Source organism: Bombyx mandarina, chromosome 28 (assembly GCF_030267445.1).
Source record: "Bombyx mandarina strain Sakado chromosome 28, ASM3026744v2".
Lineage (NCBI taxonomy): Eukaryota > Metazoa > Arthropoda > Insecta > Lepidoptera > Bombycidae > Bombyx > Bombyx mandarina.
The window spans coordinates 990097-1007915 of record NC_143233.1 but is presented as its reverse complement, the minus strand read 5'-3'; the positions used below and the strand labels follow the sequence as shown (position 1 = coordinate 1007915).

The window sequence follows — 17819 nt, the reverse complement described above, 5'->3', positions numbered from 1 at the left end:
GTCGATCCAAAATTTTATTGCCCAAGAATTTGTTCAGGAAATTTTGGAAAAATGAATTTAAAAAATTAAACTAAAACACGGAATTTAAATTATTATGTGACAAATATGTATATCCAAATTACGTGTAGCTTTTTAGCTTATAGTTTTTTTATTGCCCTTGTAGGCAGACGAGCACACGGCATTGACAATAAGTGTGTATCTCATAGGGGGGAGGCGATAGCGAGCTGATCGCTAACTTGATGTCAAATAGTTACGAATTCATAGCTACCTACTTTGCATTACAAAGCTATATTGTAATTAATTGTAAATATAACTATTTTAAAAACCATTGTACAGAAATGAAGTTGACTCCTTCCTACAATGCTAATCTCCAGATATCTGAGTAGGTACCACAATCCTGCCTATTTCTGGGTTTAAAGGGTAAGGTAGCCAGCCGTTGTAACTATACTGAAACCTTAGAACTCATGTCTCAAGGTGGGTGGCGGCACTTACGTTGTAGATGTCTATGGGCTCCGGTAACTACTTAACCAGGTGAGCTCGCCAACCCATCTATGCAATAAAAAATAAATAAAAAGTTAAATTATTACATGGTGCAGATTTTGCTCTCCTGTATTGAGCCTGTATTGTAGGCCATTCACGTGGTAAGTATGTTTTTAATGACAACTTAACACCAGGTAGGTATGTCAAGCGCCGTCTCAACTATAAATAACAAAAACCCGTCGCGGTTTCCTAAATATAATATTTCGATTAATCATCTACGCTCTCATTGAACTTTATTAACATACTAGCTAACTCGGCAGACTTCGTGGTGCCTCAATCGATAAATAAAAGACCTAAACTTTTGTATAAAATAAACTTAAAACAAACAAAAGGAATCCGTTCGACGGGGGACACATGAAAGGAAGAACAAAATTGTTATTTTTATTTAATTCCGAGTATTTTCATATTTATCTACCTTTTAAACCTTCTCTGGACTTTCACGAATAATTCAAGACCAAAATTAGCCAAATCGGTCCAGCCGTTCTCGAGTTTTAGCGAGACTAACGAACAGCAATTCATTTATATATATATATATATATATATAGATATATACCTGTATATAACAATGACTTCACTTTTCGGAAACAGGAAAACGGTCGATCAAACAAAATCGCCGTCGGCGTGTGGTGCGTTATTCTATAAAAAGGTTTATTGTTAATATGACAGGCTCAATCGACGTAAATAGAACGCGCCGAGCGAACTCTGGTCCGAAGTTCTTAATGTAAACAGTTTGTGATTGTACTACAGTGTTCGCGGGTCAGAGTCAAGGATTTCTCTTGTCTTGTGCCGAAACGTCGCGCTGAGAAGAACACGATCGCTCCTAAAAACCATAAAGATGCTCGTTATAGCCGGGAGTCAGCGAACTAACACATAGACACAGCCCTCTGAGTTCTTTTTTTAGATGGGTGGACGAGCTCATAGCCCACCTGGTGTTAAATGGTTATTGGAGCCCATAGACATCTACAACGTAAATGCGCCACCCACATTTCTCGCCGGATCTTCTCAGTGGGTTGCGTTTCCGAACCGGTGGTAGATTGCGCGAAGCCCAGCTCTTGCTGATGTTAGCAAATCCTCTCAGGTTAAGATCGTGAGCTCACTTGCCCGCCCGCGTGTAGCTGGAACGATACAAATAAAACCAGCTGGGATGCAAACACGAACCCGCAGCAGTCACTCACTAATCATTCGAGCAACGTGGCCATATTTAAACCTAGATTATCGGCTTAACCTTGACTCAAAGTCTTGATTGTATAAGATAGGTAGGACGGTGGTACCTCCCCAAGCGGGCTTACAATACGCGCTCACCCGCTTCCCCGGTCATCGTTCTCGTCGAACCCGTCGCTTGTGACGAAGGGCTCGGCGCGTAAGTTAACCCACAGACACAGCCCACTGAGTTTCTCGCCGGATCTTCTCAGTGGGTCGCGTTTCCGTTCCGGTTGTAGATTCTGCGAAGCACGGCTCTTGTTAGGGCCAATGTTAGCAACACTCCGGCTTGAGTCCCATGGCCTCACCTACACGGTAGGGCGAAGCTGATATAGCCTCTTAAGGCTATCAGCATAGGTAGGAAAATGAAAAAACAAAGCTACCGACAGAAATACACAAGAATCAGGTGCTTAACGGTCACTGTAATTGAATTTTTCAATTATCCATCAGATTCGACAGTCACTTTACGTAATTCCGTTAAGATGAATCCGCTTCGTGTTAACAATAATATAATATGTATTTAAAATTACTGAGAAACAGATGAGACATATACAGAATTATACGATCTGAAACTCGGCTGTGATGGCACCATTCCAAACGGTATTAATTCGCAATACTCCTGTTGTCTGTCTTTTTGTGGGTTTTCTACTGTTCCTTGGATAAGCGGGATGGTACTCTTCAGACATCATTGCTTGTTTCCATCGCGGGAAGATCGTGAAAGATATTGTTTTTATTTCAGACTAGCTGTACCCGTCCGCTTCGCTGGGCATTTAAAATTAACATTATTATTTCTCACCCACACAAAGATTCTCTTCATTAACGCCCCCGCAACTGGTGTAGGGAGTCCAACACTCATATAATGATTAGCCTATCCATTAAGTACATGTATTTTCTACATGGATACCAAGTTTCAAGTCAATCAGATGCATGGTTCAGTAGTTATAACGGAACATCCGTAAAAACAACTGTAGATTTTTATATTAGTATAGATTAGAAGACAAGATACCGCCTGCTGTTGCTATTAAAGCCAACTGATATAACAAGCGAATGCCATCACCAATTTTAATGTGAAGTCGAATATTTCAACTGTATAATGACTTTGCGGGAAAAATAGGCTCACTGTAGCAAGCTTCGCGCTTAAAGTTTTTACTGGTGGTAGGACCTCTTGTGAGTCTGCACGGGTATGTACCACCACCCTGCCTATTTCTGCCGTGAAGCAGTAATGCGTTTCGACTTGAAGGGTGGGGCAGCCGTTGTAACTATACTGAGACCTTAGAATATCTCAAGGTGGGTGGCGCATTTACGTTGTAGATGTCTCTGGGCTCCGGTAACCATTTAACACCAGGTGGGCTGTGAGCTCATCTACCCTTCTAAGCGATAAAAAAAAAACACATTACGATCCTATACGTTAGTAGTTATTTTACATGCTCCATGAAATCGTTCGTGGAATTCATATAAAACCAGTAATCTGTGTTTTGAAGACAGATAAAACGGAACGAAGCACACAAAAACATTAATTAAGGTTATGAATTATAAACGACTGGCGTCTAAACCTCTGTGCTCTGTGCGCGTATTTATTTTTTATTCATTCATACGCACGACAGATACATGTGTCCAATTCACGTACACGGATAGGCTATTCTGCGTGGCTTTAATGGAAACACAGCTTTATGCTTTTGAAAATAAATGCTAGTTTTGTCGAACGTTTGTATTGTGGGGTTAGTGAATAGCACGGCGGCGCGAGCGCAGATCGTCCGCAGTCTTCGGTTGATCTCTGTGAAGAACGGGCGGGAATCAAATTGATCTAGTTGGTCGCGACGCGCGTACGCAATCGATTTATGAATAAAAAAACAATTTGTGTTCCATTATTACTCGTTGTTATCAAACATATTGTGTGAGAAGTGCTTGTGTTAATGTGTACAAATGCTTTGTTCAGTGGTGAGTATTTTTTTTTTTGTAAATCTCTACATACGATTATAATATTAACAATGTGTGTGCCGATGTATTTTTTTTTTCAATCTGTTATCAGCACTTTCATCTGCAAGGTCGCGGTTAGAATCAAAACGAAACGAGCAGTTTCATATTCGTTCGCCTTTATCGTAGTTCAGTTTTGAATTTAAATTTTATAGCTGATAGTAAAAGTTCCTGGTACTTGAATTTACAGCTGGAAGGTACGGTGTGCCTATCGTAAAATTAAATCAATGCTGCATCGGGAATTATCTGAAGATTCAATTCGATTTTAAGGCTTTTATTGATACGTTTGGATGATGGTAGATAGCTAAACAATACTAGTATACATTTTATACGCATAATTATGAAGTGTTTTTACTAGATAAGACTTAGATGAAATTTCCTTACGGAATTTTTCGATATCAAATTTTCTATTTAACTCTCAAATTTTTTACAAACCTATATAACGGATTAATTTTAATGTGAGATTTTTACAATCTATTAAAAAGCTTATTAGCTAAAGTTACTCATAAAGGTGACATTAAATAGTGATTTTTTTATTATCTCATTTAAATGGATCGTGAGTTTGATATTAAAACCATATTATTTATTATGGCATGGAAAGCGTATTTTTCACATTCATGATATGATAAATAGCTCTAGAATTTTTTTATTTTTATTTTTTTATTGCTTAGATGGATGGACGAGCTCACAGCCCACCTGGTGTTAAGTGGTTACTGGAGCCCATAGACATCTACAACGTAAATGCGCCACCCACCTCGAGATATAAGTTCTAAAGTCTCAGTATAGTTACAACGGCTACCCCACCCTTCGAACCGAAACGCATTACTGCTTCACGGCAGAAATAGGCGGGGTGGTGGTACCTACCCGTGCGGACTCACAAGAGGTCCTACCACCAGTGATAAATATAGAGCCTATATAAATATGAGGAAAACAATACTAGTATGTCTTGTATACATAAATAGTGTTTGTACTAGATAAGGCCTATGTGAAATTTCCTTAAAGAACTCTCTCTGATATCAAATTTTCTTTAAAACTCTCAAATTTTTTACAAACCTATATAACGGATAAATGTGAGATTTTTACAATCCATTAAAAAACTTATTAGTTAAAGTTACTCATAAAAGTGACATTAAATAGTGATTTTTTTATTATCTCATTTAAATGGATCGTGAGTTTGATATTAAAACCATATTATTTATTATGGCTTGGAAAGCTTATTTTTCACATTCATGATATGATAAATAGCTCTAGAATTTTTTTATTTTTATTTTTTTATTGTTTAGATGGATGGACGAGCTCACAGCCCACCTGGTGTTAAGTGGTTACTGGAGCCCATAGACATCTACAACGTAAATGCGCCACCCACCTCGAGATATAAGTTCTAAAGTCTCAGTATAGTTACAACGGCTACCCCACCCTTCGAACCGAAACGCATTACTGCTTCACGGCGGAAATAGGCGGGGTGGTGGTACCTACCCGTGCGGACTCCCAAGAGGTCTTACCACCAGTGATTACGCAAATTATAATTTTACGGGTTTGGTTTTTTATTACACGGTGTTATTCCTTCACCGTGGAAGTCAATCGTGAAATAGGTTTAAATTAATGAAATAATTAAAAAGCCGATCTTTGGAGTGATTTGGTTAATGATCATTCCGTAAATATGTATTACTGGTATAATATCCTATGTTTTTTTTCTCATTATTATTGGAATTTACCGTAGAAATATTCTGATAATATTTTAAGATTAAGTTGCACTACTGATAATCTCAAATAGTGACTAAAATTTAAAATAGAATAGTAATAATAATAATTATCAAGTAGAATAATAACATCGAAACTCAATTCATTAATGATTGTATGTTGTATTTATATGGGTATTTAGATATTTTGGTGAATTTGGGATTAACTGAGTGTTAAGTGATTTTGGAAATAGACTTGAGATATGAGGTCTTTTCAAAATACTGACTCACTTACATAACTTCAAAATGCACACAATATGTATATGCGTAAGCTCAATATAATCAAATAAATCAAATAATAATCAAAAATATGTAATAATTTGTGTTTATTAATTTTTAAATCTCTTCTTTTTTAAAGTTAATAAAATAAACATAAGTACAATATTTCCTAATATGTATTTCAAGAGAAACATTACAATTTTATGTTGTCTATTAACCGAGCCATAGCTCTGTTATTTCCAAAATATCGGAAGCCACACTTTTGCTATCAAACTTTACGATCAATCGGAATGAGACATTAAAAAAAAATCGTTAAATAATATCATTATTACGGTAAACTTTACATTTGTAGAGCCAGCTCTACATGTTTTGTAGAGCTTACGCGACAGGTGTTCCTCGTCATCCTATCTGTCTCTACCGCAATTCATGCACTACAGTGAAACAGTAAAGCGCTGATACTATTGAGCTATTGACTCTAGAAAAAATCGTTAAATAATATCATTATTACGGTAAACTTTACATTTGTAGAGCCAGCTCTACATGTTTTGTAGAGCTTACGCGACAGGTGTTCCTCTTCATCCTATTTGTCTCTACCGCAATTCATGCACTACAGTGAAACAGTAAAGCGCTGATACTATTGAGCTTTTGATTCTAGAAAAAAATCGTTAAATAATATCATTATTACGGTAAACTTTACATTTATAGAGCCAGCTCTACATGTTTGGTAGAGCTTACGCGACAGGTGTTCCTCTTCATCCTATTTGTCTCTACCGCAATTCATGCACTACAGTGAAACAGTAAAGCGCTGATACTATTGAGCTTTTGATTCTAGAAAAAAATCGTTAAATAATATCATTATTACGGTAAACTTTACATTTATAGAGCCAGCTCTACATGTTTGGTAGAGCTTACGCGACAGGTGTTCCTCTTCATCCTATCTGTCTCTACCGCAATTCATGCACTACAGTGAAATAGTAAAGCGCTGATACTATTGAGCTTTTGATTCTAGAAAAAAATCGTTAAATAATATCATTATTACGGTAAACTTTACTTTTGTAGAGCCAGCTCTACATGTTTTGTAGGGGTTAAGCGACAGGTGTTCCTCTTCGTCCTATTGGTCTCTACCGCAATTCATGCACTACAGTGATACAGTAAAGTGGTGATTATAATAAAATACAATAGAGCTTTTGATTCTAGATCAATCAAGCGGCACTCATATGTTCCATATACATTATAATATATTTATAAATAAATCTGCAATCTCAATTGCTCATTCAACTCGCCCTGTTACAGTCAACAATAAAAATCCAAGGTTCTATTTGCGTTAGCTCCAAGTGGCCTCGTGAAGGCGCGTCTTTATTAACAACTATTAAATTAACACTTCGTTACGAGTGAACCCAAATACATAATGTTTGTATTAATATTATTTTGTCAATAACAAAAATATGTAGGCTTTATTAAAGATAGACTGGCCGTTTAAGTGAGTGCTTTGTTTTGGTAAATAACTAGAGGATTGAACGGGCTCATTAGCTGGTATAGAGTGGATACCAGAGTCTATAGACTGAGTAATTGCTACAATCCAAGCCCACGGAGCTTCTCGCCGGATCTTCTCAGTGGATCGCGTTTCCGACCCGGTGGTAGATTCTACGAAGTACTGCTCTTGCTAGGGCCAGTGTTAGCAGCACTCCCGGTTAAAGTCCCGTGAGCTTACCTACACGTCAAGGAGAAGCTGAAATAGCCTCTCAAGGCTATCAGCATAGGTAGGATAAAAAAAAGCTACAATCCACCTCGTGACAGTTCTAACTGTCAACTGTATGGTATAACGGCTGCCTTGTCCTTTGGAAAGCATTATTGCTTATTGGCAGAAATAGACGGGTGCTCATACCTATCCGCGTGTGATCACAAAACGCCCTACCACCAGTAAATCGGGTTAAATTAGTAAACCATAATAAAAACTATCTATATTAGTGTAGTTTCGGATTTTTCATTGTCATTATTATTAATTAAGCGAGATTAAGCCGCGAAAGCGGTTTGAAATGTTTGAATTGTATCCCCGAGTGGCGACGACTAAATAAATACTTGCAAGCCGGCTCGAGTTAACCTAGGAACTAAATTTATATTTGTAATAAATACGGTTTTTGAAGAGAGACTAGAATGGAGGTGAGTTTTAAATATGAATGTAGAAGGCTTTAGAGGAAGAGGTAGATCGAAGAAAAAATCGATGGATTGCGTGAAAGACAATATGTGTAAGAGGGGAGTGAGCGAAGAAATGGTAAGTGATAGAGGAGTATGGAAGGAGAAAACATGCTGCGCCGACCCCAGGTCCCAACGCCACGGAGAACGGCAGGAGAATGATAAATAAATAGACTATTCGTAAATTTTAATTTTGAAGTGATCTTCTTAAATATAACAATTGTGTAGCAAATTATATTACTACTAGCGAAAACGGCAGAAATAGGTAGGGTGGTGGTACCTACCTACCCGTGCGGACTCACAAGAGATCCTACCACCAGTATTTAATTTATTACACGATGTTATTCCTTCACCGTGGAAGTCAATCGTGAACATTTGTTAAGTACGTATTTCATTAGAAAAATAGGTACCCGCCTGAGGGATTCGAACACCGGTGCATCGCTACATACGGATGCACCGGGCGTCTTATCCTTTAGGCCACGACGACTTCTAAAATGCGATAATTTGCATAGAAGTTACAAATTTAGCGACTTTACCGTCTGGTTTTTAAGATATTTTAAAAAAACCTTTATAAAAACTACAAGTTTCTAATGCATTTGAAAACCAAGTCGTTCTTTTCAGCTAAAGGACCACGCGGCTAACTTCCATACGCGTTTTGTTTGATAGCTGCATTCTGTGGCTTGTACGTTAGAACCACCGGTCACCGTCCCCGTCGAACCCGTCGCTTGCGACGAAGGGCTCGACGAGCGAATTAACCCATAGACACAGTCCACTGAGTTTCTCGCCGGATCTTCTCAGTGGGTCGCGTTTCCGATCCGGTGGTAGATTCTGCGAAGTACGGCCCTTGCTAGGGTTCGTGTAGCAACGTCGTCAGGTTTGAGCCCCGTGAGCTCACCTACTAGTTAAGGTTACGCTGAAATAGCCTCTCAAGGCTCTCAGCTTAGGAAGGAAAAAAAAGGTGCGTAATTCTCTCGCGGAGCACCTGGCCTTGGGCAGTCCTTCTTAAAAGACGCTCGGGAAATCGTTGGAAAGGAGTCCTGGAGTTCGCCTACCTCTCCTAGTTAAGCAGTGAGTGTCTCCAGCAATCCAAATAAGAGTGCATTAGAATCGCAATATTTACCAACACGTTAATCCCAATTCATAAGAACGCCCTGCCTATTTCTGCCGTGAAGCAGTAATGAGTTTTGGTTTGAAGGGTGGGGCAGCCGTTGAAAGTATACCTGAGACCTTAGAACTTATATCTCAAGGTGGGTGGCGCATTTACATTGTAGATGTCTATGGGCTCCAGTAAACACCAGGTGGGCTGTGAGCTCGTCCACCCATCTAAGCTATAAAAAAAAATTGTAAATTTTAACTTTTTGAATGAGTAGCAACTCTGCGGACTCTGAAACTAAATCTAATTCTCGGATTCGTACGTGTTAGCCTGTTGGGACGAGGTGGAGGGTGATGGGAGAGATGTGCTCCGCACTAAGCACTCCGCTTTCCTCCCTTTGCTTCAGTAACCACTTAACACCAGCTCGTCCACCCATCTAAGCAATAAAAATATCTCGTTGGTTTCTAGCACGAAGCAACGCTGCGTTGCCTGCCTATGTGTAATTAAAATCGACTTCTCTATGATGTTATTGTTTCTTCAAGCACTGAAAACTATACGAAAGCGACAGATATCAAAAATAATGTTTTAAATGCACGCGAAGCAGTACCGTAAAACGACCTAGCTATAAATTATGTAGTCTTACCAACACACACATTAATTATGTTTTTTTTAGTACTTTACAAGCGTAACTATGAATCGGTCGTGTATGATGGCTAACTAGAGTTCAATTTTCAATGTCAGAGCTGTTTGAATTACCCTGTCGTAGTGGCCTAAAGGATAAGACGCCCGTTGTATTTATATCAAGCGATGCGGCTGTACCAGCGTTCAAATCCTAGAGCCGGTATATTAAAAAAAAAAACGCACTTAACATATGTTCACGAATGACTTATATGATGAAGTAATAGTATCATAATATAATCGGTACATATAATAATATAGTAAAATCTCGTGTATCTGTAAATTGGAGAATAGAAAAGACTAGCTAAAGAAGAGTAAGAGAACGAAGCTGTTATAATTTCACTAGAATTGTTTGTCTGCTTGTGCATATCTCCGATAATACTGAATACTTTTTAATGTAGTTTTCACAGATAAGCAAAGATTATTTCAGCAGTAATTTAGGACCGATAATACTAAAGACTTCTATGTGTAGTTTTCACAGGTAGGCAGTACTTGTATGTGCAACAAGAGAGCAAAGTTGTTTTTTGTTTCCCAAAAGCGGCATGTTTGAGTTGCTGAGGTGAAAAGATTATTTTAGTAGTAATTGAAGAGTTGTTCTAACAAAGCTGAATGTTGGAAATACGGTTATTGTCAATACTGTTGTGGCTTTAATAGAGACTTGGGGATGGTGTAACTTAAACTTTCTTTCGTATACCACTCTACTACTCCACAGTTCCGATAGGTGGGGTCATGAAATGGCGATACCACTGCACGTCACAAAAAAGAAACGGCTGAGTTCATCTCATCGGGATTTCCCTGGCGTTACGAAATATTCTTGTATGTTGGAGTTACTGATTGTAATGAAATTATTTGTGTCTCTAGCGTGGTAAGACTGGTACTCACTTACAAGCAGATAGGTCGATAACTGGACCGCTTATTGAAGTACGTAAACTGATTTATCAAATAATCGGAAGCGGCGTAAAATTGAAAATGTTCGATTTCTCAAAGAACTTTTAACGTATTTTATTTAAAACAATTTTTTGTAAGTTTCTCAGTATTTTTTTCACTGCCAGCGTGTACGGCCGACCTGATGGTGAGTGTTCACAATCGCTCAAGGACATCAGCAATACCTAAAGCATAGCCTAGCAAAGCAAAGCTGCCTGTTACTGAAAAAGAAAGCAGTCGATCGAAATTAATTTCTGATAGTAAAAAAATGTTCACTAGCTTATTAAGGCTTATCTTTACTTGTGGTAGGACCTCTTGAGAGTCCGCGCGGGTAGGTATCACCACCCTGCTTATTTCTGCCGTGAAGCAGTATGCGTTTCGGTTTGAAGGGTGGGGCAGCCGTTGTAACTATATTTGAGACTTTCGAACTTATATCTCAAGGTGGGTGGCGCATTTACGTTGTAGATGTCTATGGGCTCCAGTATCCACTTAACACCAGGTGGGCTGTGAGCTCGTCCACTCATCTAAGCAATAAAAAAAAAAGAAGGCATTTATCGTTGAAAAAGAACCTAATAAAAATATACACATATGAATAATCCTTTTACACATATATAAACATATGTGATATGCTTGTATGTGGTGAACATATTTTGTAGAGTCAAGCTATTTACAATTCGCAATTTCGATACAGTTATCAATGTGTGGTGAATTGTGGTATGCGAATAGTCTCCGGGTCAAATCGCCGGTATGTGCCTCACGCAGAAGGACTGACAGACGACGAGATTTAGACTTTTTAGTATTAGTTTATAGAGATTTAGACCGAAGGGCTGGCAGCTACCTTGGACAAATAATTCGTCTAGCTATTCAATACCAGTATGTTGCCTAAAGGGACTCCTTATCTAATATATAAAATTCTCGTGTCACAATGTTCGTTCCCATACTCCTCCGAAACCGCTTGACCGATTCTCATGAAATTTTTTATGCATATTCAGTAAGCTTGAGAATCGGCTACTATCTATTTTTCATACCCCTAAGTGATTAGGGTTGTCCACCCCTAACATTTTTTTTTATTTGGACTTTTTTTTTTGGTTATAATGAGGTTATTATGTGGTTGAATGAGGTTTTGTTATTTTTATTATATATTCCCTCATCGTTCACAGCACTACATACCTCTTTCACTCATTTACCACATCCTTAAACACTTACAATAAGTTAGTTTTTTTTTCTACACTAGAAATTCCCTAGAAATCTTATATATGGCAAAACAATGTTTGCCGGGTCAGCTAGTAATAATATATTTTAGTTTTAATTTTTTGTATGGTTTTTAGTTTTATGTTCATTGTTAGAGTTGGTTGCATTATTTATACATACTTAAATATAATTCGTTTTATTATTAATGAATATACATAGCAATTTTAAATAAGTAATCTAGAAAGATGTAAAAAATTACTATTTATATTTAGTATATAATTTATTCTCAACGGAACCCCAAAGAGATTTTTTTTTTTTAAATATTCCATCTGTAATTACGATTGATTGTTAAATTTTTAAATACACTAATCTATCGAAAACGAATCTGACAATAGCCGCGGTCAAGCCGTTTTGAACTCTAAATTCAAAGAATTAGGTTAGATTACCCGTTGACAATGAACGGTTTGCGGGTTTTCCCCAAACAATTCGTAGAACTTATTCGTGCACACTTTTTATATTTATTTCGAAATTATCAAAACACGCTATCACAACCTCAAGCTCGTGTCTCAAGGTAGCATCCGCATCACACTCGACCTCATTCTTTATTCATCATTTATTTATTTATTGGAAAACCCCCTTTGAAAGTTTTGTTCAAGGACAGTTATCAGAACTTTGAGATAGAACGTAATGGGAGCTTGGAGTATCTCAGTCGTCTCTCTCGCACGCATGTATCTTTACGACGTGACGTCACAAGCGGATATCAGTTTGTTTTGGTCACCTCACAAATACTCCCCAGAAGATTGAAATGCTTCAAACGTTATTCATTACAGAATTGTTTTCTATTAGGTAGGCGGCGGCTTGGCTTTGCCCCTGGCATTGCTGAAGTCCATGGGCGACGGTATCTACTCACTATTAGGTGGGCCGTATGCTCGTCTGCCAACAAGGGCAATAAAAAACATTCCATTTTGAATCAGTCAACGTATTGTTAATCTTTTGACCTAATACCTTTTACTTTCGTAGGCAAATTTCATGCAAGTCTTTAAGTGAGAGGGCTGATGATTTTGATGCCAAAGACAGCTGATTTTCTGTGGGATTGGGTAGCAGACATTAGCGCTACTTTGGCTGTTTCGGAGTTGTACCTCGTTGGGTACTGGACGAACGACAATGGGTTAACTAAGTGAGTTCAGAATCCCATCTCCTTTTCGCACCCACTTAGGGCTCAAAGGAATCTTCAGCTACCAGACCTTCACTGCTGTATCGAACAGTCAACAGTGCGCGGCAGAAAAGAAAACTCTAGAATATTTCGAATACTCTTGAATACCTCTTGAATACTCTTGTCTCGTCTGTAAATTATGGGTTTTCCTGATATGTCTGAACATGGACGGGTTTTTAGGCTAGGATAGATAAATATTTCAATTTAGACTTTGACTGTGGGATTTTGTTAAATATAAATGCGGTTACCACTAATTAATTATGAAGCGAATTAAAAGCTTGTCAGCCTATTTAAGTTAATTGTTCCGATTTGATTTTACCAAAAAGGTTCAGTTTATATTATCAAAGCGTATGATCACTGTCTTTTCGAGCTCTTAATAGATCTCGTGACCGTCACTGGATGTAGATTCTCCTAGTCGAAGACGTACTACTGGTGGTAGAAGGTCTTTTGAGTCGGCACGGGTAGGTACCACCACCCTGCCTTTTCTGCCGTGAAGCAGTAATGCGTTTCGGTTTGAAGAGCCGGGCAGTCGTTTTACTGTAAAAATTGGGGGCTTAGAGCTCATGTCTCGAGATGGGTTGCGGCTTTTACGCTGTCGATGTCTATGGGCTCCGGGAACCACTTAACACCAGGTGCGCCGTGAGCTCGCTTGGTCCCACCATCCTGTATATGTTTCGGCCATACGGCAATCACGCGTTTCGACTCCAAGTATTTCCAAACGGCAAAAGTCACGGGAAAAAATTAGTCCCGAAATAAAACAGATCTATAAGTTACACGGTGAGCTTTCGGGTTCGTTGAACTTTGTATTACAGAAATAGGCACATAAATATTTGAAAATAAAAATAAGGAACACGCTGACTTATGGTTAGCCGATTCGAAATCATCAAAGTTAATGCGGGACGGGTTAAGTTAATATAATAAATCGATGCAATGTGTATAAAGTTATTTTTTTCCTTCTATTTTCTAAGTTTCTCTCACGTCTTCAGGTCGTATCGGCTGAATTGCCTCATAACTATATGTACCAATGTTTATTTGACAGATGCCTCGTGACATTATATTGGTCAATAAATTCAATTAAAAATATATTATAGAAATTCTTTCCATAATTGTCGTTTATGGGTTTATTTAATTATGGCGTTTGAGGAATTAATTGAGTGAAATAAAAATAAGTTTTTCACTCGCATAAGCCTTCGCAGACGCTTTCAATCAGTCGCCACTTCGCCACTGTATGGAGAAATGTATCAATGCTTTGAAATATCACTAGATAGTATAAAACAAAGTCGCTTTCTCTGTCCCTATATCCCTATGTATGCTTAAATCTTTAAAACTACGCAACGGATTTTGATGCGACTTTTTTTAATAGATAGAGTGATTGAAGAGGAAGGTTTTTATGTATAATAACATCCATTAAATAGTGGAGAAATCAATAATAAATTACAGCTTCCGAAGCGAAGCGAGGGTGGGTCGCTAGTGAACTATAATATGTAAATAAGAACAATTTTATATGAATTTGTTAGTTGAAGGCAATAGATTAACTAGAAGTAGCTGTTTTTTAATCACTCAGAATGGATTAAAGTTTTGTTTAGAGCTTTTGCTGTGTGGAACATATGTTTGAATTTCTGCAACGTATACTTTAGATAGGCGAATCAGCTCACAGCCGACCTGATTACAAGCGGTTACTGTTTAGCTCAAAGACAGAATGAAGCGTTATTATGAGCACGGAGGATAGTATACAAAAAGTAATCTGATAAATTTCAAAGATGGAAAAATTAATAAAAAAAAATATAGGTATCAATGCACAAAAAGAAACATCTTCCTTGACTCATAAAATTAATATTGTTACACCCGATTTAATTACAACCGTAATTTTAACGTTTAGCTCATTAATAGAACTAGATGATAGTTTTTTTTTTTATAACGCCATCTTGTTGTGTCTTTAAAGCGGTTAGTTGCCCACAATTAAGAAAAATACTATTAATATTCGCCAATAGATGTCGGGAAGAGTTGATTATCGAAAACACGAATAAAACAACGTTTACTGAAAATAAATCGTAGATAGATCGATTTATCGCCCACTAAATCCCCTGTCACATTGCGAGGAAAGACGGCGATAACCTGGAAAAACTTATGATCACAGGGAAAGTTGAAGGCAACAGATCTAAAGGCCGCAGCCATACTCGTTGGTCCGATCAGATCCGCACCGCTTTGGACAGTACAGTGTACAGCGCGCTGCATGACGCCGTGGACAGGGGAAAGTGGAGAAAGATCCTAAGATTGAAGCTCATGGGTGATGGTGGTCACGACCCTCAGACATGAGGAGCACGACTCGAGGAGGAGGAAATCCCCTGTACACTAAGTTTTATGAAAATCATTGGAGACGTTTCCGAGATTCAGATTACATATATATATACAAGAATTGTTCGCTTATAGGTATAAGACTAGTGGTCCTCCGGTAGTCTAAATTCGACTATAATTAAGTGAAATTATAAGTTTGTACATTATTATGATTATATTTTCAAAGACTACAATATTATATTTCTTTAATCACAGATTCAGCTAAGACTATGTATACTTTAGACAAATATTAAGAAAGACAAACAATATTTAATCTATTCTCAATTTGACCACAGATATTCGTATAAGCAATAAGAAAATTTTGACAGTAAACAAATAGTATGCATGCGTGTGTGTGTCAAATACATAGTAGAGTGTGTAATGTTTTTTTTATTGATTTAATGTATTTTTATGCATAATTAAAAAAAATATTAACATTCTGCACTCCTTCTCTATATTCTCTATAAGTGTGGGAAATTTCATAATAGTTCTCCGTCCGTGTAATTTTCGTAAAAATGGATACAAAGTTTTTGCTTCACGTATTAATATATAGATGAATAGTCTCCGAGAGAAATCCCCGTGATATATTGACGGGTGGAATTTAGATAGTGGATAGAATTTTGCCGTAATTTCTTCGGTGGAGATCACACGCCACGAAAACCGATTAATTATAATGTCACCGTTTTATTATCGATCTTATGATAACGCATGTTTGAGTAAATAACGGGTACAAGACACGAGATAAGTCGTCGAAAGTATTTACGGTATCCTGTTTTTTTTTATTGCTTAGATGGGTGGACGATCACACAGCCCACCTGGTGTTAAGTGGTTACTGGAACCCTACAACCGTAAATGCGCTACCCACCTTGAGATGTAAGTTCTAAGGTCTCAGTATAGTTACAACGGCTGCCCCACCCTTCAAACCGAAAGACATTACGGCTTCACGGCAGAAATAGGCAGGGTGGTGGTACCTACCCGTGCGGATTCACAAGAGGTCCTATCACCACCAGTAATTACGCAAATTATAATTTTGCGGGTTTGATTTTTATCAGACGATGTATTCCTAAAGATATTCTAAGAATAATAGTGTTTTATCGAAAACCCAGCGGAATAGTACGTAGTAATAACAGATAAGCGATCGACAGTAAACTCCTAATTGCGGTCCGGGACACGCTTATGTCGCAAATAAATTTGAATAACAAAGTACTGGTTGCCCAAGACCTGGGTTAAGTCTGTGACCTAGAATGCCAATAGGGCTGTCTGTAATCTTAACAGCTTGAACTGCAAACTAAGTTGCCGCAATGTTCTCAACTTAATATACTTATTATTAAACTATCGGCCCGCTCCGGTTCCGCTCGGGTCTTTAAGAAAAAATTCAACGATATTTGACGTTGTTTTATTTTTTTCAATAAAAAAACACGTATTGCGGCATAACTATAATAGTTAGACATATTCTGTCGCGACACTTTTTGTAAATAATAATGTGTTCCACAAAGCCGTACATTATTTTATTCTATCAACATGGTTTGCGCAGGGTACGCGATGTTAAGAATATTTTTGGCAATTTTTTTACACCTTGGGTTACATTATTGGAGTTTTAGTAAGGATCCCTAATTTTTTTCAAAAAAGATTATAGCCTATGTCACTCGGGAATAGAATGCCTTCCAAGCAGTGAAATAATTTTTCAAATCGGTTCAATAATTTCGGATCCTATTCAATACAAACAAACAAATCTTTCATCTTTATAATATTAGTATAGATTCGATTTCAATCTAATATTTACCCTTTCCTATTCCGAGTTCCTTATGTTTTTTAATTGAGCGAAAGCGGCGCGAAATAATAAACCTTTTTTAAAGACTCGACGAATAAGCAAACACTTTTATCGATCTCACTCGATTGAAATATTCCTATTCAATTAATAACACGTTTAATTATTAACCGCCACCAAACAACTGGAGCGTCAACAATACCTCAGTAACGTATATAGACGACAATAATGATGTGAGTGTCTGGTGTTGTCCATGGACAGAAGCGGTGACATTCACTCGGAGCTGTGTGGTAGTTTCATTGAAAATAACAGACAACTAGGTTACTAATTAGCGATAAAATGGATACGACAATTTTAGTTTTACAAATCGATTGAGTCTAGATTTTAGAATCTATAAGTTGTTTTTATCAGTTCGCAAGCGGACAAGCCGTCAGCCTTGGTGTTAGCCCACGTTATTGACTATGTCCATGTAGCACTAGCAGCTGTCTCACGTGGCATTAAGATAGTTAATGGCTATATATTTACTAGAGGAATAACCTGGTATTGGTAGGACGTCATGTGAGTCCGCACGGGTATATACCACCACCCTGCCTATTTATGCCGTAAAGCAGTAATGCGTTTCGCTTTGAAGGGTAGGGCAGCCGATGTACTATCAAACCGAGATTTAGAACTAATGTGTTTGATGTTTATGTGCTTGCTCCGGTGACTATCTAAACACCAGTCCACTCATCTTAGTGTCAAGTAAAAAAAACA

General features: G+C 37.8%; 1 protein-coding gene across 1 annotated transcript in view; it reads left to right on the top strand.

Annotated features, from left to right (window-relative positions):
• The first annotated feature begins 3492 nt into the window (after positions 1-3492).
• Positions 3493-17819, top strand: part of LOC114249836 (facilitated trehalose transporter Tret1) — a 127695-nt gene continuing 113368 nt past the window's right edge. Inside the window, exon 1 of the mRNA XM_089739047.1 lies at positions 3493-3678. The gene's annotated coding sequence lies outside the window, so the exon portion shown is untranslated. The remainder of the gene's footprint in view (positions 3679-17819) is intronic.